Source organism: Macaca thibetana, chromosome 15, assembly GCF_024542745.1.
Source record: "Macaca thibetana thibetana isolate TM-01 chromosome 15, ASM2454274v1, whole genome shotgun sequence".
Classification (NCBI taxonomy): Eukaryota; Metazoa; Chordata; class Mammalia; order Primates; family Cercopithecidae; genus Macaca; species Macaca thibetana.
This window is the reverse complement of record NC_065592.1, coordinates 85968480-85995883: the sequence shown is the minus strand read 5'-3', so window position 1 is coordinate 85995883 and position 27404 is coordinate 85968480. Positions and strand designations below refer to the sequence as shown.

At 33.8% G+C, this 27404-nt stretch overlaps 1 long non-coding RNA gene across 1 annotated transcript; it reads right to left on the bottom strand.

The window, feature by feature from the left end:
* Positions 1 to 1003: 1003 nt before the first annotated feature.
* LOC126936850 (uncharacterized) lies at positions 1004 to 27404 on the bottom strand. Its single transcript, XR_007719592.1, has 4 exons — positions 27297 to 27404; positions 19216 to 19315; positions 2871 to 2951; positions 1004 to 1624 (listed from the first exon to the last, which is right to left on the bottom strand). It is a non-coding gene; the product is annotated as an uncharacterized LOC126936850 (long non-coding RNA).

The following is a 27404-nucleotide window of genomic DNA, read 5'->3' as shown; positions in this document are numbered from 1 at the left end:
CTTTTCTAAAAACAGGAAGATTGCATAATATTTTATTTTTATTTTTTTCCTAAAATGGAAGTGGTAATTAAGCACAATATTTTAAAATCGTATTCTAGTTTTGTAAACAAAAATGTTTAATTCTACAGATTTGCAACAAATTAAAGAATGAAAATTTTTGTATTGTCATCGTATTACTACATATAACTGACATTTAGCTGGACGCCGTGGCATGCACCTGTAGTCCCAGCTACTTGGGAGGCTGAGGCAGGAGGATCACTTGAGCCCAAATTCAAGACTGTATCACACTACACTTGTGCCTGTAACTAGCCACTGCACTCCATCCTGGGCAACATAGTGAGATCCTGTCTCTAAAATAAAGTGACGTTTTATTTTTGCAACTGTGGTAAACACTGAAGGACTTTACACATATTTGTGATTTTAAATTGTTTATTTACCTATCAGAGGTTCAGAGTGGCAAGCTTTATAAACATTCTAAATTACATACTGATCAATCAACTCAATTACGTAGTATGGTTAGAGCATCTAGTATCTTATAAAACTTACCTTTGAGGTCTGTCACCAGCAATTCCACATTTACTAAAATAAAATATTTAAAGAATTCTAGAATTTAAATATTACGAAAAATTGATATTATGTCAAGTTTAACATTGTAAAATTACTCAAAGGCATAATATGTACCTGAAGAAATGCATGGCATCTTTGCTATGTAGAGTGGTTATTAAGTGCTCAGTGGTTGGCTCAGCATTTTTCTGTGTGTATGCAGTGAATTGCATAGAGTTCTTTTTTGATAAATATTTGCTGAATAAATAAACTTAGTAGATTGAACAAACACTGATAAAGTCATGTTAACACAGGCTATCAATGTGAACCTTGACAAAGCCTCATTAAGCATTTTAAACCAGTCTTCATTAAAACCTGAGTCTATATTAGAAATATGTATACAGATAAACAGATAATTAGGTATATAAAGTACATAATAACTCTGTAAGTAAATTTAGGTTCATGCATAAAAGAATCAGAAAGTTTATTTAAGGCTTTATGTCTAACAGGAAATATAGCAATCTCTATCTTTTCCATTTTGATGATAATTTGGATTCGGAGTAACATTTCAAGTGAAATTTCTTAAGGCACATTAAATATCCATTGTATTCAGGGCTATCACTCTGAGCGGATGCTGGTGGAATGTTGGCTCATTCTGTAATATCAGACTGTCGGATGGCTTTCATGTGTAATGTCTTCTCCCTATCATAACCTCTAGGTGGTCCCATAAGCAATTCTCCAAATCAAAGGACTGACAGACAATTAACATTTTGAAGTAGTTACTAAAGAAAGAACAGCATTAGAAACTTTGAGAATTTTAAATAGATTTTAAATCTACTTATACCATTAGGTATACTTTCTCTCAGGTCAGAAACGTGAAAAACACCTGGAAATACCTGAAGAGTTTGTTTCAAAGAATACAAATGGTATGTTGTACAGAAGCACTTGAAGTGCTAAAGAACAAAAACGAAACACTCATCTGGGCATCAAGAGATGTGTATTTTCTTCTCAGCGGAGCTAATGACTGGTTGTGTGATCCTGGACAAGTCACTGACTTTGTCTTGGCCCTTCAGTTTTTCACCTGTTAAATGAGAGAAGTCACAGATGCATTTGATTATTGTAAACCCTGAGAGTTTAAGCCCTAATGGATTCTACAGAAAGTAGAATCAAGTCAGGGGAGTATGAAGAAGGCACCTGAGTTCTGTTGGCAAGGGAAGAAGTTGGCCATCAAAAGTTGGGGTGCAAGAAAGGTAGAGGGTCAATGTGCCACACATTGCTTCATGCTCCGAGGAATCTCCCTTCTACTGCATAACTTGCTAGCTCAGTTCTTTTGGTTTTTCTGATTCTTATCCACAGGACACTGCAATCACTTGCTGGATGGTGTGTATGTGCTCAGAGTAATCATTTTACATCCAGCGACTTAGAGTGTGGTCCTAGGAAGTGGCAGCATTTCAGCTGCAGAAAGGAAGAGGATCAGTCTGAGCATTCTTGAAGAAGATTGCAAAACTGCTTTTAGTTCATGTAGTGTATTTCTAGTCCAAGATTTCTTTTAATGGGCAAAAAGAGATTTTTAAAAGAAGGAGAAACTTGGATGTTTCCTAAAGCAACATTCAAAGCAATTAAATGGAGCTTTTTAAGCAACATGATCTTTTTCACTCTCACAATCTCCTCTTCAGCCTTAAGTAAAAACCAAAAGAGATCTTTGAAAAATGATGATTTTTTATATTTAATATATGATCTTTTCATGTTTCTGCTGTTGTATGCTTTTGAGCTGTCTAACAACTATAGCTATGTAGCCAGCAGAAGGGCAGACTTGTCTTATATCCTGTGAAGAGGTGACTACCTGAAGTGTGAGAATGAAAGAAAAAATAAGAATTCTATGAAAGGTTTTACTACAGAGAATATAGGGCCAAGACCTTCATCTAACCCTGGATACACATTATTCTTAATAATGCATACCGGTATCCTTTTTTTTTTTTTTTTTTTTTTTTGGCCAACTTTAAGTCATGAGCTTACAAAAACTGACAATATTTTACAGAAACAGATATTTTTTTAAAAAGCATAATTCTATTTCCTGTATCTTTCACAGTTCTTTAATTTGAAACATATCACTTTTATCTCGTCTTGCTTTAACACCAGATTTGGTTTAATTAAATTTATGTCAAATGAACACATGAAACGAAAGGAAAATCGGAAAGCCTGCAGTTGCCCATTAGTGAGTCAGTGACTGCAGTGAAAGGCTTTTGAAGCCTGGCTTACTGCCAGGACAAGCTTGCAATGATGCTCGGAGACACCCATGATGCTTTGAAGGAAAGGACTTAGCTGACCTGAGCCTGCTCAATGGAATCAGTCAAAATCCTCATGGGCTGGATATAAAATCTGTAAGTCTTCTGTCTTCAACCATTTACCTGTCAAAGACAATGAGTAGGGGGCGTGAAACCACAATTCACATAGAAAATTAATTGTACTAGGGCCATTTCTTCTTATTATGATTACAGCATTATTGATTATGTGGGTGATTTTGTTTGTTTTGAAAGCTACATGCCAAGCCTTTGAAAGGCAGTGCCAAACTGTCAATCCTTGGAGCTACTCTATCAAAACAATGTTTAACTTTGGCTCTCTTAACTGAAATACCCGTCAATTAGTCAAATAATACATGCTATTAGCGAATATAAAAAGCATAACCTTCAGGAGCTAATATTTAGAGCTTTGCAAATTTGTCACTGTTAAAACACCTACGTTTAAAAATACATGAAGCCCTAAATGTTTTGACACTGCTGCTAAAATGCAAAGTAAAATCCCAGGTCTCATACTGTTTCTGATACCACATGATCTTTGCGTCTTTGTACTTGAACACATTTATACATTCAGCTTCTGCACTGTCATATAAAAATATATCGAATGACTCCATGAATCAAATAATGATGTTTGTTCTGATTTTGTATTCAAACAACATGTCCTTAAAGGATACATATTATTTGCTTTCCTCTTTTTGCTTAGTGGGATCTGATCCCCAGGTTCAGTTGTATTTTGTATTTTCATACTTTAGACATTAAAGGCTTTACACAAACTTTCAACACTAAAATAAATAACTCATTAGGGAGCAGCAGGGTGCGCTGATGTTAGTAAAACACGGTATTTAAAAGTAAGCTTGGTTAGCATCTAGGAATATCAAAGGGACTAGGGAAGGCAAGAGAGGGCTATCAGTAGCTATTTTTTCTTTGTCCTGCTTAAAAATAATTCAAAGAAAGGTCTAAATGTTCCAAAAGTCAAATGGATATTACTGGAGGTGCTTCAACAATCCATTCATACCAAACATCATCAATGTGCTTGTTCGATTTCTAATTTACTCAGTTCTGCTATTCTCCTACAGGCATACTGTTTTATATTCTCCACCTCTTCTGTATGCTTTGCTTTTTTTCCCCATTATTTCATTTATAACTTAAAATAAAAGTAAAACAAACCAAAAGTAAAAACCCTCTAAGGGTTGCGATTTTTCCATGTGAAAAAGATTCCATTCACAGATCCAATGTGTCTTTCTATGTTCTAAGATAAGTGTCTGCACTGGAAAACCATATTAAGAGTTTCCTTCGGTAGAACATAATTTTGAGAAGAGAAATGATTTCTGCCAACAGTTAAAGATGAGACATCATTTCTTGGCCAATAGAAAAGTCCTTAATTTTGTGGAATCGATGAAATATGTTCATCTGGATTCTGCCACTTGCCTCTAGTTAGATATTAGTAGTCTTTTCATTTTCACGAGATCAAATAAGATATGAAAATATTCAGTGTTTGCAAATTCCACAGGATATAGTACAATCCTAGTAATATAAGAAAAAAGATGGGTTTAATTTGCACTCACATTACCTCTGATGAGGTTGAAAATGTAAGTTTATATTTAAATAATTTACTCCTTAAAATCATTCTATCTTTGTTCTCAATATACATTTAACATGTAAAATATTTTATAACACCAACCACACTTCTTTAAATGTACATACTTATAACTAAAAAGGAAGAACTGCATGTTTATGAAACAGGAATTATTATACTTTAATTCAAAATTCTCAGGGCCATATTTTTCTGTATAAAATTTTGTCAGTTCTTTCAAATATTTTGTCTTGTAAAGTATGAATTATATTATTTGTTACAAATTGCACATGATCATGATAACTGAGAATAATTTTTAAATGCTCTAAGAGGCTAATAATGAAAGTTTTAAGAAATTGATTATATTTGTCAAGATGATATGCAATAGTCTTGCTTGCTTTTTATTGTGTTAAGATATTAGATATCTGCTTTACTTTATTCTTGGAGACTTTTTCAAAGGGTTAGAGAAGAAAATAAGCAACCACTCAAAACTATCCTAGAGACTGCGCAGAAATATTTATTTTATCTTGCAAAATATTTGCCAAGTAAGGTCTTTTCCAACCAGAATACATAATGACCACAGTATTCAGGCAAATTTTATCTTTTTTTTTCTTTTCTGAATTATTCTAGCAATTGTGTAGTAGAGCTTTTCCCCCTGGCACTAAGGACCTAGTCTCTTTATTTCACATTTTAAAACCAAATTGCCAGAAGTGTCTGAAAGACTGTACTTCAGGGGGAAAAAAAAAAAAAAAGCACTTCAGGGCCAAGCTTTTGCTAACACACTGAGCATTAAGAGATGAATCAAGGGCGTAACAGAATGCTGAGAGCACCTTTGCACTGGAATCAAAGGCACATCACGAGGAGTCAACATTTTGCCTGAAGTTGCTCGCTCTGACTCTCCCATTGCCTGTAATAAAGTAGCTAAAAGGACATTTGGGACAATCCTGGGCCAAGCAGAGCTGTTTCAGATCCACCTAAAAAATCACAGCCAAAAGAAAAAGTGATTCTGAGAAACATCTCAATCCAATTCTTTATACCTGTCCATAGAGAAGAAAACGTATGGTGAGGCATGGCCACACTTACTGGGATTGAGGTTCAGTTAGTTGTTGCTGAACAGACTCCAATAACTAGCCACCAGTTTGAACTCTGCCATCATTTTGATTCAGTCAGTGTTAGTTTTGGAGTCTCTGTTTCACTAAGATGCAAATTCTCGAGTTGTATTTTCTGATTTCTTCAGGTACTCAAAGTGGAAATTTTGGGATGAAATGACAAGAGAGAAGAACAAAATAAGTCTTTTAAAAATGATCCATGAAGGTGTTTTTTTACCCCATGTAGCTGTCAACAGTAAGAATATCCATCAGGAAGGGCTAGTTCAAAGTAGAAATTAATACAGAAGCCGTACGGTTCTGATTTTGTTAATGCCTCACAAAGTGTCTTCATATCACTGCCAAAGAAAAGAAAATTGCTCACAAATGCCATTTATTCATTTATACTTGTACAATGAAACAAACAGATCAATAAATGTATATAAAGCAGTTGAAGCATTGAGAAACCAAACTTCATTGCACCAATTTTTTGGTTGTATAACTAACTGCATTCCTAATTTCAAACAGATGCTAAATTGCAAAGACAGTCCCATAATTTCAGGTACCTTTTCAACACAGAATTCTTTTTAAGAATTAAAAGTAGATAACTCATTTTCATATTATCCCCTAAATAAAATAAATGAATATATAAATATGTTTATTTTCTTAGGTTAAAATGGTGCCATTGAGAACAGATGGTTAGAGGTTAAAAAAACTGTTTCTAATATAATGTTAGAAATATGATTATTCCTCATATAAAATGCAAAATATTTAAATGGAACAAAGATCTTATTTATGCAACTCTAGCTTAAAACTCAAATGAAAGCATTTTTATTCAACTTGAAGATAATATTTTTTTCATAACTGCAGTCATCCACAGGAGAGCCCGTGTCACTTTCGTTTTTTAGAACAATAGCTTGTTTTGTCTCTTGTCAACATTGGCATGTAAAATGCTTGTAGTCATATTTTAGAAATCACACAGGGTTCGTCTTCAAGTTCTGTCATTACAAATCTCCTAATTCTAACAATATAATTACAAAATATTAAAATGTTCACAGCAAAGGGACATACAAGTTTGAAGGTTCCAGTCAAACTGATTATACAAAATGATAACACTAAGGTTGTCCCAACATAAAAGCTGACAAGTCAAAAGTGGGGATAATGTGCATTTTCACTAACAAATAATAAAGATTCTGTGCATCAGGACAGCCATATTCTCATGATCAGAGCCATTACTGGAAGAAAGGGCTTTGATAAAGACCACTAATTTTGCACAGAGGCAAATTTGAAAGAAACAATAAGAGTGAATGTGCCCAATCCACCTCTAAAATATTAATTAGTACACCTCTGGAAAGATGAGCCCTTATGTTCCAGTTACAAAGACAGGGTTCATTCACGAACTTAGTTCAACATTCACCCTGCATAGCGATGGGGTGCAAAAAGGAAGGCAGCGATGAAGTCACTTACAGTTTGCAATTCAGCTGTCATGTGGAAGTCTGCAGTAGGTATGAGCAAAATATACTGTGAAGAATATGTGGCTCAATATTATACAGCAAAATCGAACTTTGCAACTGCTTATGCATAATTAACTACCTGGGACTAGCCTGCTCTGGTGCACCACTTTATAGAGTAATAAAAATTTAAACTAAAAATACAGACTCCTAGGTAACTGTGGTCAAGTACAACTCTATCTTCCTTTGCAGGCTTATTATTTCCTGAAGCTGTGGCTGACAGGTTCTATGAGCACACATTTTTGCATATATTTTGTTTATGTGCAAGCCTTGGCATTTCAGCCATCTCCTGCTGAGGCCCCTTCCAACCATATGCTTCTGTTTTTCTTCATTAGGTGATGTGATCCCTTTTGACTGTTGCATGCACGTGAAAGGACAGTGGGCTTTGGGGGGAGAAGAAGCCCTGCTTTAAGAGAGTACACGTCAGTTGGCCTTCAGCTGTTTGGAGTTGATTAGATCTGACAAGTGTTGAAGCTACTCATCGTAATGGATGTCTCTGCTTTAGCAGAGAGGGGGTGAAAAGGATGTAATTCCCAGTGAAAGAAAGCAACATGAACTATTATTTAATTACTGCTTAATATATAACTCCCTAGGAGTCCCTGTTGATTTACAGTTATAGCTTCTTCTTTTCTTTATTAATGGAACAATCTAGCCTTTCAATGCGATGTGGTTGAACCACACCTGTTATTGATAGGGACTTTCCCAAATGAACAAGGCAAATAATCCATTATAATACCCAAGCATGTATGATTCTGAAATGATTAATTTCTTTTCAAATATAGAAGTTACTGTTTTCACCCCATTAAAAAACAAAACAAAAAAACAAAAACCTTGCGCTAGTATTGCCCAGGCTTATTTCTTTCACTGGTTTAGGATATGGTGTGCATATTTCTGAATACTCTGAACACCAACCTTTTTAATTCTCTAGATTCTAGGAATCAATTAGGAGCCTCCACTCTCTCCTTCCCACTTCAGTTTTCACACCAATAGGATGCCGAGTTAAGTAGACATAGCTTCGTATTGTTCTTTGATCACATGCAATTTCTGGATGCCCCAAAGCTGACTATTGTCAACAATCCACCTTCTACACAGAATTTGTTGTCCTACTGGGGAAATGCAACTTTAAAATCTGAAAGTAGTATTGCAAGTCTGTTATTCATTTCCAAATTACAGTACTTTTTGGATACAAGTTCTAAAGTATTGTTTTCATTCCTTTCTTTTACTGGGAAAACAGTCAAGGCAAAAGAGTGATTGGGTTTTGGGTCTGGGTTTGATTCTACTCACATAGTATATTAAAGTTGCATACTCACTGAAAATATTTAAGCAGAAGGGTTCTGTCCACATATTAAATATATAGCAATAAGATTATTTAATTTTTTATTCTCTTCAATATATAATATGTAATAATTACATTGGTAATGTTTCTTCTATTTTCTTTTTTTGGCTACAGTTTATATTTGCCTTACCCAATTTTGCTGAAGGATTATTCTTAACATATAGTATCTATAACATATAGTAGTTTATGACATTCATGCAAATTTTTCAACTAACATTTCACAAATACACATTAGCTTATATCATTTTTAAAGTATTTTGCTGTATCCACATGTAGGCTGATAAAACTTTGAAACTTGTGGCTTTCTTTTAAAGGTAGCCAATTCACTAATTTGGATATTATCAGAAAACAGTTCATATGATAATACTAGACTGTCTAATGTTTTTATACTCTACATTTTTGTTTTCCTGAGAAATTATCACATCCAGCTGACTTAAGTATATATAAAATAGAAGCAAATACCTCACAAATCACAACAACACAATTTTATTTTGAAAGTTTTCATTTAGGTTTTCCCAAGCTAAATCCTGACCTCTTCCACATATTTTAATGTTTTCCCTTGCAGTCATGTAGGGAAATAACATTTTTTATCCGATGACTCTCATTAACGTAGATCTTTGATTTGTATGGAAGGAGGGTTTATTTTCCATTTGTGAGTATGGAGGCTGTTGCCTGTTTGCTTTGGAATATTTTATTACTTTGAAACAGAATGCAAGTGTATAATTTTGTGAATGATCTCTTTCTTTAGTTTACTTGTGTAAATATAGATCAAATATTGGTAATCTTGGAGAAGGAAGGGCTATTTACGTGGCAGTTTCTAAAATGAAATAGTAGCTATGCCAAATTGAACAATTTGAGCTTTTATGCCAATTAAACAGTTTGACTCCTGATATAAAACTTGATGGTTTGAAACCAAATGTTAAAAATAGGGAGCAGAATTCACCATATATTGTGAAGATAAAATTGTATTTTTAAGTTTGCAAAACAATTTTTTTTGTAACTAATATTACTATGTCTAAATTTTCCCTGATAACACACGAATGGTTTCTTTCTTTTGTGGTTTCTTAAGAAAAAATAATTTAATTAAAAATTTAATTCTAGCATTTTGAATGTAAGGTCAATCAAGCTTCATATAATTCCCAATGTTTTTACATTCTTACTTTTTTCTCTGTTCTTTACAGTTTTTTTTGTTTTCAGGGAGAAAGCAAAAATAAATAAATAAGAAAAGTAACCATTTTATGTCTTATGGGACAAGAAGTCATCGTCATTCATAATGAGAAACTAGGGTATTTCATTCCGTAGTGCAGCATAGAGCAAAAACTGCTGATTAAATTCAAAGTGTAAACTCCCTCAGTAATTGAGCTATAACAAAAGAGTATTGAAAGAGTAGGTGGGTCTCTTCCCCCCAAGACAAGTATTTTACTGTTAATTAATCTGGTTGGGGGATTATGAGATAGAATAATTTACAATACTACATTTGCTATACAACAGATCATCTTCTATTTTAAGGATTTTTTTCATGATTTATGGGATTTTACAGGTTTAAAAGAGAATTGAATTTTAAAAAAGTTTCTATGTGGATAAATATAAAGCTACCTAAATCATACAACTTTGCTGATGCAGAAGAAATTTCAGTGCTTAGGTCTGGAGGTAAGAAATTTCCCTCAGATGATCAGAAACATTAATATCCCTTTTGCGTCTACTTTTTTTTAAAATGACAAACACACATACACACACACACAAACACACACACACACACATACATACATACACACAAACACACACACACATACACACACACACACATACACACACACACACACACACACCCCAGGTTACCACAGCTGCATAACAGGCTCCTGTTGGCCCTAAGGACAAATTCCTGGGTAGTTTTAATGACTAAAAGAATTCTAATAAGAAATTATTACTTAAGGGCATCAAAATCCCTTATAAGGTAAAATATTTTAAAAAGTGTTTCTTGTCTCATACTCCCAGACAACAATAAAATAACCAACACATAAAATTTTAGGGAAGCAGAAAACACTTAAACTAGATTTTGTGTCTAAAGAGAAAATTTTATCCACAGAGCTCATAACAGATTTTGAGTTGCTTTTACTCAAATCAGAAAAAACACTTGCCATTACTTTCATGTTTTCAAAGCAAGTTCAAACATGACTATTGCATAAACGATGTAAAGGTTTAACCTGAATCAAATATATAACACTTGTCTAATTACAAAGAATCTTCATGAAACTCATACAAAGTATCCTTCTATCATTTCTGCAAAGAGATCTGTAGATGAGAATTTTGTACCACACAGATATTCGATGAACATTTAAAAGAATAAAATGATCTTTTTCATACATGTATCAAATGGATTATTAGTAGCGGTTAAAATAAAATCTTAGGTCTCCTACTTTATATTCCTATTTGATAAGTATTTTAATTTTTATTAAAATAAATTCTTAGGTCTTCTAATTCCTATTTTAATTTGATCTAATATCCAGAAAGAATACTGCTGCCCAGAAATTCGTCTAGCAGCAGCAGTTTTCTCCAGTAATACACATGAATTGGATATCCGGTAGAGGAACGGTGGTTAGTTTAAGAGGAGACACATCACCCCAAAATACAGGTACTACGCAAATTAACAATTCAAGTTCTATCTCCTTGTTTTTCAGAGAGCAGCGCTCACTTTACATGGCTCTATAAGCTGTCTGCACTAAAGACTCAATCCTAAATCTAAAGGAAAACAGTGGAGGTTTACAAACTACTTTTCTTAATCATCAAAAGTACAAGGGTGGTATTCTTGCTTCATTTGTGGGTCCACTCCAACTCCAAACTCCAGATCTGAAACCATTACAACACATGGCAGTTGGTCGATAGTGTGGAAAAACCTCATTTACTGACTGGCCAGACAGTTTTAAAACCTTCAGATTTTTCTAAGTCTAGGTTATTAACTGTCTGACTGTAATCACATCTTCACCATAGGGAGCTTCAAAAGCTTTTCATTTGCATTGAATCAGTTGCCTTCCTCTCTGTCTTTCTTTCCCCCTGGAAATAAGCTTAAATAATTCAACAAACTACACACATGGCTAGTGATTATTGAACCATTCTGAAAACACTCGAGGCAAATGGGCCATTATGTGGTGGGAATTAAAACTTTCCTTCCAGTTACTGGGAGGGTACGTATCCATACATAGCACATATATTTATCTGAAGCATTTTTTTGGTACTCTCCTTTCGCCTAAAACAATGTAGAAAAATACCTACAACTGTGCTATAACTTTTATTTGCCGGTGCTGTTTTTGGAGGTTATTAGGTCAGATAAAATGCCTTTTGGTGTGCAAAACACTTCTTTCCCCAAGTGTGGAGACTAAGTTACTTTAAAATAAAATATAGTACTTTTCATAGACATACTACAGATGAATAAAAACAAAGAAATTACATTAGCTTAGTCATTCATTTTCATACTTGGATCATAACAGGATTAAACATGTTTGGCCACTTGATGTAGCCTTCACTACAAAGATTTATATTTGGTAAGGACTGTGTGTAAAAGTGGTTATGGATGTTTTACAATTACAGACACACCAACTTTTGAATTATCCAAAATCTGAAGAATATTTTGTCATTTGTGTTGCCATCTGTTTTTGTAGATTTCATGATTGAAGATAAAACCCCCAAGCAATGTCAGAAATTACAATTTGATGCTAGATTTTAACAATAACAAAACATATAAATTTTAAAAAGAATATTTTTATTGTCATCGTGCTTTTGTTTCTCTAAGCAGACAGCAATAAAAAAATCAAAGAATAAGGGGCAGAAAAAACAAATATTTTACGAGAACAATAAATTTTCAATGGGATATTGAATAATTGTCAGTGGCTGCAGAGTGGAAAATTTATTAAGAATAGGTATTTTTTTCTTTAAACATTGACTTTGAAGTCTTAAAAATGAATACTACTACGTTGCAGAAGGCTAATTCATATTTTTATTAAAGCACCAGCTATTAGATATTGTGTGTGCCCTGACACTCACCAAAGTTAAGAATTTGGCTGCTAACAATTTTATAGTAATGTATCTTTTGTGATTAGAGAGACAGACATATAATTTCCATTTTTGTTTTATATTTTAGTATTTATATAGCTCTGTAGCTGACTTCTAGCAGTGTACAACCCTTGTCAAACAAGATACATTTGTCTACATTATGATCTATAGAAACCATATATGTAAATGAACTCAAAAACCTTGTGTTCAATTAACATACCATGTATACTATGTGGAATTAAACTGGCCTCTATTATAGATGCAAATAAATAAATAAAAATGTTTCCACTGATTGAAAAAATAAAAGATTTTTGGGGAATGAGTATTTTATTGCAGATCTTATTGAGAATTGCCAGTTCATGGTGATAATGAAAAGTAAATCAACTTAAAAAAATGCATATGGATTCGACAGAAAAGAATCGTGTGTGTAATGAGTGATCAGTGACAACACGTGTTGTTTCAGTTCATGTATCTTTGATCTTCTGTATACCATTTTTCTAATTCTTTATCACAGAATGGATCCTGGCTCATAACCAGCTCTTACTATTTCCTGTTGAATGCACCTACTTGCTTTACTGTTTCTAGGTAGATATTAACATCAAAAGCAGTCACAGGGCACAGCGTGGTGGCTTTTGTTTGTAATTCCAGGACTTTGGGAGGCCAAGGTAAGCGGATCACTGGAGGGCAAAAGTTTGAGACCACCTTAGGCAACACAGGGAAAACCTGTCTCTACTAAAAACATAAAAAATTGCCAGGCATACTGGTGCATGCCTATAATCCCAGCTACTTACAAGGCTGAGGCAGGAGAATCACTTGAACCCGGGAGGTGGAGGTTACAGTGAGCCTAGATGGTGACACTGCACTCCAGCCTGGGTGACAGAGTGAGATTCTGTCTCAAAAAAATAAAATAAAATAAAATCGAAAAAAAAAGGAAAAGAAAAATCAGTCAGAACCATCCAGAATTTTATTTTAATATGTGTTTTTATGATTTGTTTAATTTAATATAGGTTTTGTTGATTATATTTTTATTACATGTGTCTTTACTGCTATTTCCCTGTGTTTGCTAATTACTCCTGACAATTGCTCCAACAGCTTGGGTGTCTTAACTACTCTTACTTTACTATAGTAGTTACTGTCTTAACTACTCTTACTTTACTTACCCAAGGCAGAGGTTCATCCACTTCTTTGAGGGTGAGGGTAAGAAGTGGGTTATTGGCTGCTTTGAGAATCTGATTTCAATTATGTGTCCTCTTCTTCAAAAATATACATGCCCAAAACATTTTACATGGAAACTTCAGGGTTCACAGACCCAGTGAAATCTATCTACAATTAATGGAACTCAGATTAAGAGCACTTAACCTAAAGAGGGTTATTCACCTTATTGCATTGATTTTTAATACAAGTAGTGCAGTTCTTGTCTGACTCTGTTGGACAAAATAAGAGGTGTGCAGACTATTGTCCTCAAGTCATGCCTTGCTGCCATCTATTTTTATAAATAAAGTTTTATTGAGACACAATCCAGCCTGTCCATTTATATATTATCTCTGGCTGTTTTTGTGCTACAACTGCATTGTTAGTAGCTGCAACAAAGACCATATGTCCAAAGCCTGCAATAATTACCATGTGACCTTTTACAGAAAGCAGTTTGCCACCCACTGGCTTAAATGTGTGGTATGAATACAGAGAATAGTTCATATTCTTCAAGAAGCTAAAACTGTATGTTTAACATGAACTAATATAACCAAGTGTCTATAGAACAAGTGATTTTTATTTTATATAAGTAAAAAAATAAGAATAATAGTATGATGGTACCTGTCTACAATGGACCTCCAAAGGACATTAGACAGTTCTGAATATCACATTTCAATAGAGTTATTAACATATTAGTGCTTTCTTTTGTTTTGTTTTCCTGTAAGACTAACTTGATGAAAATACACAAAACAATATGTTTAGAAAAAAGCAGTTGAACAAGGAGGTTTAACATGGAAAAGAAGAGATAGGAAGGTAGTGGCGTGGGTAGAGGGAAATAGTAGCCATTCTAAAATATTTTAGTAACTTATTGTGAAATGTGGAGTTTAATGTATGTTACCCCAGAGGCAGTGAGATGTTGGTAAACTAATTTTTTGAAGTAAAAATTCTGATTTGTGGTATTTGCTGATTTTTGTAGTGTAAATATTTCCACCACAGTTAATTTCAGGCTACCAATGTGAAGCCATTGAACGCAGAGCTGAGAGGAGATACACAGGATTGCTTTTCAAAGCCATCAAGCTCAGCTCCAGCACACCACTGCAGCCAGAGGGCAGAAGTGACACATTCAGCTTGAAGCTATCTCTAGAGAGAAAACATGGCTTACTGTGAGAAACCTTATGATTTCAACTGATTTCCTCAGACTGTGGTAAATTCCTTTTCTGAGAACATGTTTACCAGAAACTGTGTATGCACTTGATGAGCACACTAAGTAACTAAACGGAAAGTAAGAAGAAAGTTGTATTTTAATCTCATGCAATGGTTTATGATTCTACGATGTTTAAATATGAGTTAAGACACGTAAACTAAACATAGTAAATAACTAGAGATGACATCTTTTACTTCTTTTCCTGTGGCTTCTTGAGGGAAGGAATCTCAGAAAACCTCCCCCGATGTATGTAAGACATTGTGTGCGAGTGCCTAAACACATCATTGATACGTAGAAGAATTAACTTCCTTAAATGGCTGAAGGGAAAAAATGGCTTAATGTCAATTTCCCCTCATAATTCTCATTTTATGAAATGAAAAACCAATGCATTTGACAAAATCTATTTCTTACCAAGTTGAAATAATAAAAGTGAGAGCAGGTCTAGGCTAACTCTCTTGGTTGTCTACCCAACAGCCAATTCCTACTCTTACAGAACTGCAATCGCATCGGAGCAGTCTTCCATGTTAGGAGGATCTGGGCCTCTGTACAACCTTCAGGGAAAATGTTAGTAGCAATCTCCTTGTTAAAGAGTATTTTAAAAGTAGGTAGGTAAAGTTATTCAAACCAATGGGCAATGAGGAAAACGTGCTCTTTGTGTTCTGAGAGAAGAACAAAGAGGCATTCTCTTTTCAGGCATTCATGCACCAAACTATAAGATTCTTTGGACTGATCCAGCCATACTATGATTATGAAGGTTAAGACAAGAGCCAACATTCCTAGGGTGGCAGAGAATAAATATTTTTAAAAACTGAATGCTGAATGGAGCTGTTGAATCACTGGTTTAACCATCCCTGGAACCATGCTGCTTCTGAACTTCTTTTAATATAAAGATAAAATGAAGGTAACATAAATATTTTTATAGACAAACAAAAGTTGAGATAATTCATTAACAGCAGATCTGCATTACAAAAAAATATCAAAGAAAGTCTTGCAGGCTCAAGTATGATACCAGCAAGAAATTTTGATCTACACAAGAAATGAAGAATTTAGTCTTTGCAAACTAAGAGTAAATATATGATGCATTTTGTTTTTAATTTCTGTGAAGTATAATTATCTCCAGAGCAAAATACTAACAATATATCATTTGCTTTATAATATATATAAGAATAAAATCTGCAAAAACAATAGCCAAGTATGAGAGGGAAGAGATTAATACTACACTGTGAAGTAGAATAATACTATTTGAAGATACAGTTTGGTAGCTTAAAAATGTATATATATTTTCAATTTATTCTAAAATAATTATTCTATGTACAGGTTTGTTACATAGGTATACGTGTTCCATGGTGGTTTGCTGCACCTATTGATCTGTCCTCTAAGTTCCCTCCCCTCATCCCCTGACCCCCACAACAGGCCCTGGTGTGTGATGTTCCCCTATCTGTGTCCATGTGTTTTCAATGTTCCACTCCCATTTATGGTGAGAACATGCAGTGTTTGGTTTTCTGTTCCTGTGTTAGTTTGCTGAGGATGATGGCTTCTGGCTTCATCCATGTTCCTGCAAAGGACATGATCTCATTCCTTTTTATGGCTGCATAGTATTCCATGATGTATATGTACCACATTTTCTTTATGCAGTCTATCATTGATGGGGAATTGGGTTGGTTCCATGTCTTTGCTATTGTAAATAGAGCTGCAATAGACACACATGTGCATGTGTCTTTATAGTAGACTGATTTATATTCCTTTGGGTATATACCCAGTAATGGGATTACTGGGTCAAATAGTATTTCTGGTTCTAGATGCTTAAGGAATCACCACTCTGTCTTGCACAATGGTTGAACTAATTTACATTCCCACCAACAGGGTAAAAGCATTCCTATTTCTCCACAGCTTCACCAGCATCTATTGTTTCCTGACTTTTTAGTAATTGTCATTCTGATTGGCATGAGATGGTATCTCATTGTGGTTTTGATTTGCATTTCTCTGATGATCAGTGATGTTGAGCTTTTTAACATATGTTTCTTGGCCACATAAATGTCTTCTTTTGAGAAGTAGCTGTTCCTATCCTTTGCCCACTTTTTGATGGGTTGTTTGCTTTTTTCTTGTAAACATGTTTAAGTTCCTTGTGCATTCTGGATATTAGACCTTTGTCAGAAGGGTAGATTGCAAATCTCTTCTCCTATTCTGCAGGTTGACTGTTAACTCTGATGATAGCTTCTTTGGCTGTGCAGAAACTCTTTAGTTTAATTAGATCCCATTTGTCTGTTTTGGCTTCTGTTGCCATTGCTTTTGATGTTTTAGTTATGAAGTATTTGCCCATGCCTATGTCCTGAATGGTATCGCCTAGGTTTTCTTCTAGGGTTTTTATGGTTTTGGGTTTTACATTTAAGTCTTTGATCTATCTTGAGTTAATTTTTGTAAAAGATGTAAGTAAACAGTCCAGTTTCAGTTTTCTGCATATAGCTAACCAGTTCTCCCAGCACATTTACTGAATAGGAGATCCTTTCTCCATCGTTTGTTTTTGTCAGGTTTGTTGAAGATCAAATGGTTGAGATGTGTGGTGTTATTTCTGAGGTCTCCATTCTGCTCCATTAGTCTATGTGCTTGTTTGGTACCAGTATCATGCTCTTTCGTTTTGGTTACAGTAGGCTTGTAGCACAGTTTGAAGTCAGGTAGTGTGATGCCTACTACTTTTTTTTTTTTTTTTTTCTTAAAATTGTCTTGGCTATACCGGGTCTTTGATTCCATATGAAATTTAAAATAGTTTTTTTCCAATTCTGTGAAGAATGTCAATGGTGGTTTGATGGTAATATTATTAAATCTATAAATTACTTTGGTCAGTATGGCCATTTTCACGATATTGATTCTTCCTATCCATGAGGATGGAATGTTTTTCCATTTGTTTGCATCCCTCTTATTTCCTTGAGCAGTGGTTTGTAGTTCTCCTTGAATAAGTCTTTTGGCATACCTTGTTAGCTGTATTCTTAGGTATTTTATTCTCTTTATAGCAATTTTGAATGGGGATTCATTCATGATTTGGCTCCCTGCTTGCCTACTGCTTGTGTAAAGAAACGCTTGTGATTTTTGCACATTGATTTCGTATCCTAAGACTTTGCTAAAGTTGCTTATCAGTTCAAGGAGTTTTGGGGCCGAGATGATGGGGTTTTCTAAATGTAAAATCATGTCGTCTGCAAACAGAGACAATCTGACTTCCTCTCTTCCTATTTGAATACTCTTTATTTCTTTCTCTTACCTGATTGCCCTGGTCAGAACTTCCAATACTATGTTGAATAGGAGTGGTGAGAGAGGGCATACTTGTGCCGGTTTTCAAAGGCAATTCTTCCAGCTTTTCCTCATTCAATTTGATATTGGCTGTAGGTTTGTTACAAATAACTCTTACTATTCTGAGAAACGTTTCATCAATACCTATTTCATTGAGAGTTTTTAACAGGAACGGATGTTGAATTTAATCAAAGGCCTTTTCTGCATCTATTGAGATAATCATGTGTTTTTTGTCTTTGGTAAAAATCCACGTAAAAAAAAAAGTGTATATTGTAAACCCTTGAGTGACAATTTAAAAATTAAAATGAGGTACAAAAAATAAGCTGATCAGGAAGATAAAATAAAGTCACTTTCAAATGCTCAAGTATCCCAAAAGAAGAAAAAGAAACAAAAAAACATTAGACAGTAGAAAAGTAGCAAGATGGCAGATGTAAATTGGATGATATGAAAAATTGTCTAAAACATTCATGGTGTAAACACCTTAATTAAAAGGCAAAGATTGATAGATTTGATAGAACAGAAGAACTCACTTCTGTATTGTCTATAATAAATCCACTTTAAATATAAGGATATAGATAGGTTAAAAGTAAAAAGACAGAAATCAGATATACTATGCAAATTCTAATCAAAAGAAAGTTGGATTGGCTGTGTTAATATCAGACAAAGTAGACATTAGAACAAGTCATATTGGCAGGAATAATGAGAAACATTATATAATGATAAAGGATCAGTTCATCAAAACTGTATAACAATCCTAAATGAGTATGCATCTAACAATAGGCTTCCAAATTTGACCTTGATATGTACTAAGAATGATCCTGTTTGAGAGATCGTTCTTATACACACTTGTTTTTTAAAAGACTGTTTATTCTTCAACTAATAGTCATATCATGTCATACGTCCACTTGCAGAGGTAATTTTCTTAGTATATAATTAGTAGCATACATCTCTAAGATATATTAATAAATAATATGAGCCGGGTGTGGTGGCTCATCCCTGTAATCCCAGCACTTGCGAGGCCGAGGTTGGTGGATCACTTGAGGTCAGTCGTTTGAGACCAGCATGGACAACATGGTGAAACCCTGTCTCTACAAAAAATACAAAAATTAGCCAGGCATGGTGACATGTGCAAGTAATCCCACCTACTTGGGAGGCTGAGAATCACTTGAACTCGGGAGGTGAAGGTTGCAGTGAGTCCAGATTGCACCATTGCACTGCATCCCTGGGCAACAGAGCAAGAAACCATCTGAAAAAAAGAAAAGAAAAAAGAAAAGAAAAGAAAAGAAAAGGATAAAGAAATATGAATAACCACTGAGAATTCCTTCTCCTCCACTGGTTTGGCAATTTGACAACTTTGAGATCAGAAAATGTTCAGGGTCATATCTTTTAGAATACCTGGGTACAGAGATGAGTCTTGCTCTTTTTTTTAGAATATTGAATGTGAAAACCTAGGCAGACATAAGAAAATGCGCTCTGCAAAATATGACAATTTAGTGGATCAGTCTTTTTCAACAATACACATCTCTGTTTGGTAGGCATTAGGTTGGGCAGGATTTATTTCTCCTACACATTCCTTCTCTTATTCAAAGTAATATCCTAATTTTAGCATGGGAGATTGCATATGCAGAGTTAATCAGATTAAAAATATAATCAACTTGGTTACTTTTTTAAAGTAAGATTTCTACAGATCTAAGTGTCTGCAGTTTTATATTTTGCTATTATATGTTCAATTAGATTCTGTTATGTCTACAATTTTAATACTAAAATGTCTTTCAAATGTTCACGTCAGAATATAGTTCTTCTTTTAAAAAATCTTACAATTAAAACATTTCTTGGCAAATACCTTAATGTTCCTTTAAATGATGGCGTTCCCTATGACTGTAAGAGATTAATCGATTTGTTCTAAATTGTTCAAAATCTGAGCCTTTTCATAGAAAAGCAATTTTCAAATATGTCACTTTCATATTAGGCCCATACACACTCTATTAAAGGGTTAACACCGTTAATTACTGCTTCAAAAACATAAATTATAATCAAACATGCACAAATATAATTAATTTCTTTAGAAAGAAGACTACATTTCTTTTCAAAAAATTTTAGTTCATTTAGTCAGTCATCATATATATTTTGATTGAATTTACTATTCTTAATGCTGGGAACACACAAGGGTATAAAAATTCAAACTGGTTTCTGCCCTAAGCAGCTTAGTAGAGGAGACAGAAATATTTACTTCATAAGACAGAGAAATTTCACCTTGGAAAGTTGAAAAAACTACACAGTGCAAAGAATGTCCCTAAAAGGAGGAGTTAGTCTATGGAAATGATGCTTAATCTGAGATCTAGAGAATGCATTAAAATTACTGGATGAAAAGAGAGGGAAGAAAGGTCGAGGGATAGACATCAGGGGGTACAAAGTCCCTGTGGCAAGAAGAAGCATGGTAAATAAAAGGAATTTTTTTAAATCATTTAACTTAAATGTAGAGACTGAAGAGAATCTGGTAGAAGATACATCTAGAGAGGTAGATAGGACCAGGCCGTGCTACTTACTGTATTCTTTGTAAAAATGTATTTTATTTGTTTCCTATCAAGAGCAATGGGAAACAAAAATAGAGTTTAATTTAGGGAATAAAATGATCAAATTTGTGTTTGAGAAAATTCTTCCAGCATTAGAGAAGGGAACAAAGATGGATCAGAATTCGTTTTGGTACTGCCTGGCAACTGTGACGTATAGAATTCTATGATAGTTCCCAAAGTCCTTACTTCCTATGTATATACCCTATATAATCCATTCTCCTTGAATATGAGTAAGACTTATGAATAGGGTGATATTTCACACTCATGATAAGGCTATATTATATGGCAAAGGTGAAGGAATTTTGAAGATGTCATTAAAGACTTTGAGATCAACAAAGGCAAATTATCCTGGACATGAGCTAATCAAGTGAGTCCTTCAAAAAAAATTCAGTCCTTTCCTAAAAGAAGAGATTCAAAACAGGAGAGCTTCTGCTGCTGGCCTTCAAAAAACATAAACAAACATATTGTGAACTGCCTATGGAGACATCCACATGGAAGGACTTAAAAGTAGACTGTAGGGGCTGAGAACATTCCCTGGCCAACAGTTAGCAAGAAAACGGTCCTCATTTTTATATCCACAAGTAACTGAGTTCTGCCAACACTCTGAATAAGCTAGGAAGAAGGCCCTGAACTCCAGACGAGAAAGCAGCCTAATCAACACCTGGATTTAAACCTTGAGCCACCAAGCAGGGGACCCTCTCTGAACTTCTGTTCTACAGAAATTGTAAGATAATAAATGCAACATGTTTAAGCTGCTAATTCTGTGGTAATTGGTTATACAACATGGAGACTATTACAGCAGTTCTTATAATAGACCTGATGGAAGATGATGGTAGCCTGGCTAAGCATGGTGGCAGCGTTGGAGAGAGATGCTTGAGAAAAATTCGGAAGATAGAATCATCAGCACTTGGCAGTGTATTGGATGTTAAGTATGAAGGAGGGGTGTTAGGTTTTCTCCAAAATTCCTAGTTAGCTGAATTAAATCCAGGATCTACCAATTACTGAGATAAAGAATATCCTAAGAGGTACAATTGTTTAGTGGCTGATGGTGAGTTTGGATTTCAGCAGTTTAAGAGTTAAGTAGCTCTGAAACATTTCAGAGTAAATGTTTCAAAGTGATTATGAGAGTTAAATGATATATCAGAGTGTCTGCCCTAGAGTGAGCATGAATAAGGTTTTGCTTTTTTTAAAAAAAAAAAAAAAGAGGCAAGATATTTAAGAACACAGAGAATTTGAAATTGTTGGGAAAATTTGGAATGTGTGTTGATCAGAGAAAGGTAGTAGAATTGATGGCAATTACAGCATATTTGAGATTAGTGACTAGGAATACATGCCTAATGTATTTTGAGACTCCCCACAGACAATTCTAGGTGTTTTATGTAAGCTGGGAAAGTGGACAGTAAGGCCCACTTTCCAATTAAGTTTTGCCAGATCCGTAAGATTAAAGGACAGTTAAAAAAACAAAAAGGTGTTCAGGGCATTGCTGTTACTGTAATGACCCTATTCACATAGGCTCTATTATGAATAGAGAGAAGAAGTAAAGAAACCAGATAAAAAGAAAAGAAATAACCTGTTGGAGAAGGGAAGCTGAATTTAAAGGAAAACAAGCAATATAACTCAATATAATTAAATAGCTAAGTAAATACTCTGAAATGAATTTGATACGTAGGTCATTTGGTTTTGAGTTTTGTTATCCATAGTGATTATCTTCTTAGGAAATTTATGGAAAAGAACTACATTTAAAGAAAAAAATTATAAGATTATTTTATTTTATCCCTTTTCTCTCATAAAATTTTAAGGGTAAAAAAGTCATATAGTAGATAAGATGGCAGATTAAAAAGCCTTTTGTGTAAATACTGTATTTGTTTATATATAAAAAGTAAATGAACTTGACATCTGGATCATATGTAAAATCATGGTTAACAGATTATTCTTTGAAGTATGGTTCAGTTTGAATATGCATACTAGTAATGTGACATTAGGCAAGTTACTTAATGAATTCCATCTCATTATCTCTAAAGTGGGCATAATAATAGTAGATAACTAATGAGATTTTCATGATAAGTAAAAGATAGAATGCACTTAGCACAAAATTTGGCAGTAACTCTGAGACAAAATTACATATTGTTAAATTTTACCTTGGTTTAACTCTACAAGCCTCATGTGTTTAGAAGGTGAATACTGAAATGATAGTATGGGATGCTAGGGAAAAAATGGTAAGTTATATGGAGAATATATTATATAAAATGACTGGTCTAAAATACTGTAAACATTTCCAAATGGCTGGGATCCTAACTAGCACAGTCATACTAGGCAGGGATACACGTAGTAGGTATTCAATAAATCTTTAGTAACTGAATAAAGAGGACAATACTATGCTGATTATTATTATCTAAATAATAGTCAGTTAACTTTTAAGCAATTGTCATACTGCATTTAATTATTTGGTACCATTAAAAATACATGATTCAGGTATTCTTTTAGCCTGAATATGTCCTCCATTATAGAGGGAAACTAAAACAACATTAACAAAAAACAAATAAAAATAGAACCACTTATTTTCTATAATAATTGGCCAGTAAGAAATTGCTCTCCTTTCATACTGCATACAGAAAATTAGAGTGTTAAGCAATTTGAGTTTGCTAGACAGTGTGATTGGGTAAATCAGAATGATAATTCAGAGGGCACAAGGGCTACCAAATTAGTTATTCAGCAAATGCTCCTTTTATAGCACCCATGAGGCCCAATTTTTCAATTTTTTATTTATTTTCCATGTACACCTGTTTAGCTGTTAGATTTCTTCTCTCCCCTGTTACAGTCTCTTGCACCATTTCTTAAGAACTGCACATACAGCGATATTGTAAATTAAATAAGTACAGGTGAGAAGTGGGAAAAAAAAGAGCTCTCAAGAGAGGGAAAGGTGAAAGGACACTAGAGCTCAAGTACATTAAGTGATTTTTACCCCACATTACTGTAAAAGGCAATCCCTTCAGAAAATATGCCATTAAATAGGTTCAATTTTATTTTGCCATAATATTTTATTTATTTTTTAAATAAAGAGTTAAACATGTTCTTGTTTTTGAGGGAGATGTGTAACATTAATCTATTTTAGTGTCCTCCAAATCTCTTGCAATAACATTCCCTGTACTATAACCAGTTCACTGCAACACCTGACACTTGTAGTGTAACTTTAGATTATGGTGTACAATTAGCTCAAATGTTTCCCCCTGTGACATCAACACAGTATTTGGATGGAAAGTTATCTTGATCTGTTTCATCTAGAACAAACGTGGTACAGATAGTTTACCCTGCTATTGACTTAGAATAATCCCAAACCAAGAAATCTGGACAACAGAAAGCGAAATCAGAGTATTCATCAACCAGAGACTAATTGGACTTTTGGTGGGAAACACAGGTTTTAAAGTACTGACACGGCGGATGCCAGAGATTCAAATTGTTCTTAAGGGGAAAAAGTTAGAAGTCAGATGGTAACTCTCTTGATTTGGATGCTGTGCTGGTTTTATTGCAAGAATACAAGTAGCATTGCAGTAGTCTCCTTTGGCAACGCTTTTTCCTCATTCTTGATGTGGTATAATTTAAGGATATGAAACACTTTGTTAATCTTTTGTCACATTTATCCAATTTTGGCTATTCTCGTTATGACAGCTATTGCAAATTAGCAACCCATGGCAAATATATATATATATATATGTATGTATTTAGGTATGTATATATGTATATATACATATATATGTATATGTATATATTTGTATGTATGTGTATATATATGTATGTATATATGGCCAGGTTGAACCTCCTGGAGTTCCTTCAATTTTTCATTTATCTGAAACCACATTCTGCAGTTAATTCATTACTCAGAAGTTACATCCATTCTCTATTTTTCCCTATTGGCACAATAGAAATTAACCTTTAATTAACAGTTTATTTGGAGGTCTGAGAGTCTTGACCAGATCAAAAACAAATAATCAAGCAAATAACATCACACATAAAAGTCTTCCTTTATTCACATCTGGCATTAAGGCATTTAAAACTGAATAAAATATAATTGGCAAATAACCATTTCTATGACTATATAAAATCATGTTAATAATTCCCTTCTTAGTTTTAAGTTGATTTGACACCATGTTTATCCAGCATCGAATTTGTGTTTACACTTTACACTTAACTTGAATTTTTTAATGCCATTGAATTTTATGCTTAAATTGTATCAGAAGTAAATTGTCCTAACAAAGCAGAGTTTTTTCATTAGTTGGTTCCTTTTTAAAATTGTGTTTTATATTCTGCCACCCATTTTTTGTGTTATTTTTATTAGAGGGAGCAGGTAACGTGGTGTCTAGAAAACAAAGTACATGCTTCGTTTGGTCCAAATTTGCAATTTCCTTTTAGTGATTTTCTGGTTGCATATCTTTTGAACAAAGTATGTATCATATTTTATATTAAAACAGGTGATCTTTATTCATTTCATTTTTTATTTACAAAATACTTGAGCAAATAAGCACCACTATTCTGGTTAATAAAGTAAATGTTGAAGTAAAACTGCAGAATTTTCTGAGACTTTAGCAACTCTCTGGAAAAACCAAGGCTCTTAGCAGGTGGTGATTGCATTTTCTTCATCTAATAATAGCAAAACTTCTCTGACCAAAAGATTTTAAAGAATTGACTCAGCACATTTCTTAGCACATATGAAGTACTAACTTAATATTTGTGGTACTTCATAGATTTTAATTGATGTGGGCTTATGTACTGTGAGCATAATTTTAAAGTTATTCTTAAAAAATAAAGATGTCCAATATCCACTAGGAATGGATATTGAAACAGCTATCTAAATTTTGAACCATAACTCTTCATGTGGAAACTATAGTAATGTACTTATCTCGTATATTTAAGAAATTAATATGGAAAATCAAATAAAACACTTAATTTTTAAGTGCCTGGTGCATGTAGGCACTCAAATATTGGTTACAATTATTACCATTTTTTTACATTACATTGCTAAGTAATGCTCCAATCATTCTTAATATCTGTCCATTCGTTGACTTTTGGAAGCTTTTTCTTACTTTCTTTTTTCACTAGTTGAAAGTGAAATGCTACTTGTCAATCTGACCTCAAAGACAAGTGGAGTAGTTTCCTCACCATATCCCACACAATGACCTGAAACAACTCAGTGGTATTTTCTTCCTGGTGCCTACATCTTTAGGGAGAATGGTATTTCCAAGATAAACAGTTTCATGTGTTCGATGAAAACTCTTTTCCTAAATACACTTGTTGCCCCGTAGGTGAGCCTAAAGAGACAGCAAGTGAGCGTAACAGGCAGCCATTTTGCCAAGCAATCAGCTTAAATAAGGCAGTATGTGTGGTGGTTAAGGGGTCTGATTGCAGGGATTAGGTTTATATCTTCCCTTCTAATTACTTGTGCCAATATTTTTAGGAAAATAGGGTTCTGGGATTTAAAAAATAATACTTTGGAAGCAAAATAAGGTAATTATGTTAGTGAAGTTGTGTTTTCTAATTACAAACAATAAAAAACTGTGATATATATCACAATGAGCTGCTTCAGAAATGCAAACAATGCATTGAAAAACAGCTTTTAGAAATATTCAATTTATCCAGAATATCAGATACTGAAACCAATAGACCCTGATAAGCAACAACTATATTAAACCTTTCTATTGTCAAAAGTGTTTTGCACATCTTTTGTAAATGATAGCGTATTAGCTGACGACTTCAAGTTTGAAGCCATAGAATGGGCTTTTAAAAATATGACCTTAAAAAATAAAGTGCAACATAGGTAAATTTACCTTCTTCCAGCCTCTCCAAAATTTGATTCATTACTTTTACAATACAGTAAGATTTAATACTCTTCTTTTGCTTAACTACCAGTCAAGGTATTGTGTTTCTATTTGTAGTGGTAGTCATTAATAATAATATATAATATCGTTGCACGATCAATAGATTGAAAAATTATTTGAAAGCCATCTTTTCTAACTTTTTTAAGTTAGTGTAGAAATGTGGAAAGCAAACTGAATCCTGAATTTGCTTTTTATTTTTGCTGTATCATTATCACATCAGTACCATAGCTACCTAAGCCAGGCAACAGTACTATGCATCACGTCACTTATGAATTTTGATCCTATACTATATATATCAAAAAGAATAAAGATGCATACAACTATAATATAATCTTTTTAATAATGGGAGATGGAAGTTTATTGCTGCAAACTAAAATTTCCACTTATTTTGTAGCCAAAATGAAAATGTTCCGTATGACAAAATGTCAGCGCATTTAAGAACAAATGGATCACCATTCTGTAAAGGTAAGAGAGAAATTATTGATTAATGTTACTAGTTTGACTTTAAGTTCTGTAGTATATGCGTAGAGCTGAACATTTTCCAAAGGCACACAATGATATTAAAATACAGCAATTTCTTTAGAGTCTGAGAGACTAGAAGAATTGGACTTACATGAAAGGACAGTTTATGATCTATGCCAACTGTCAGTACTACATAAATTGATCTTTAAAAGATAATCTCTGTGCTCTGAAAAATAAATAAAACAGAACAAACAACTGCAATCACCAAAGCAAAGCAAACAAAAATACAGAACAAAACATGTTAGGTAGATTGAGTACTCACCCCAGAATCAGAAGATTCAGGTTCTAGTTTCAGTTCCAATAAAAAATTTCACTTACTACCTGAAGCGGGGAATTGGATTGGATCATCACTCTAGATTTTCCAGTAATA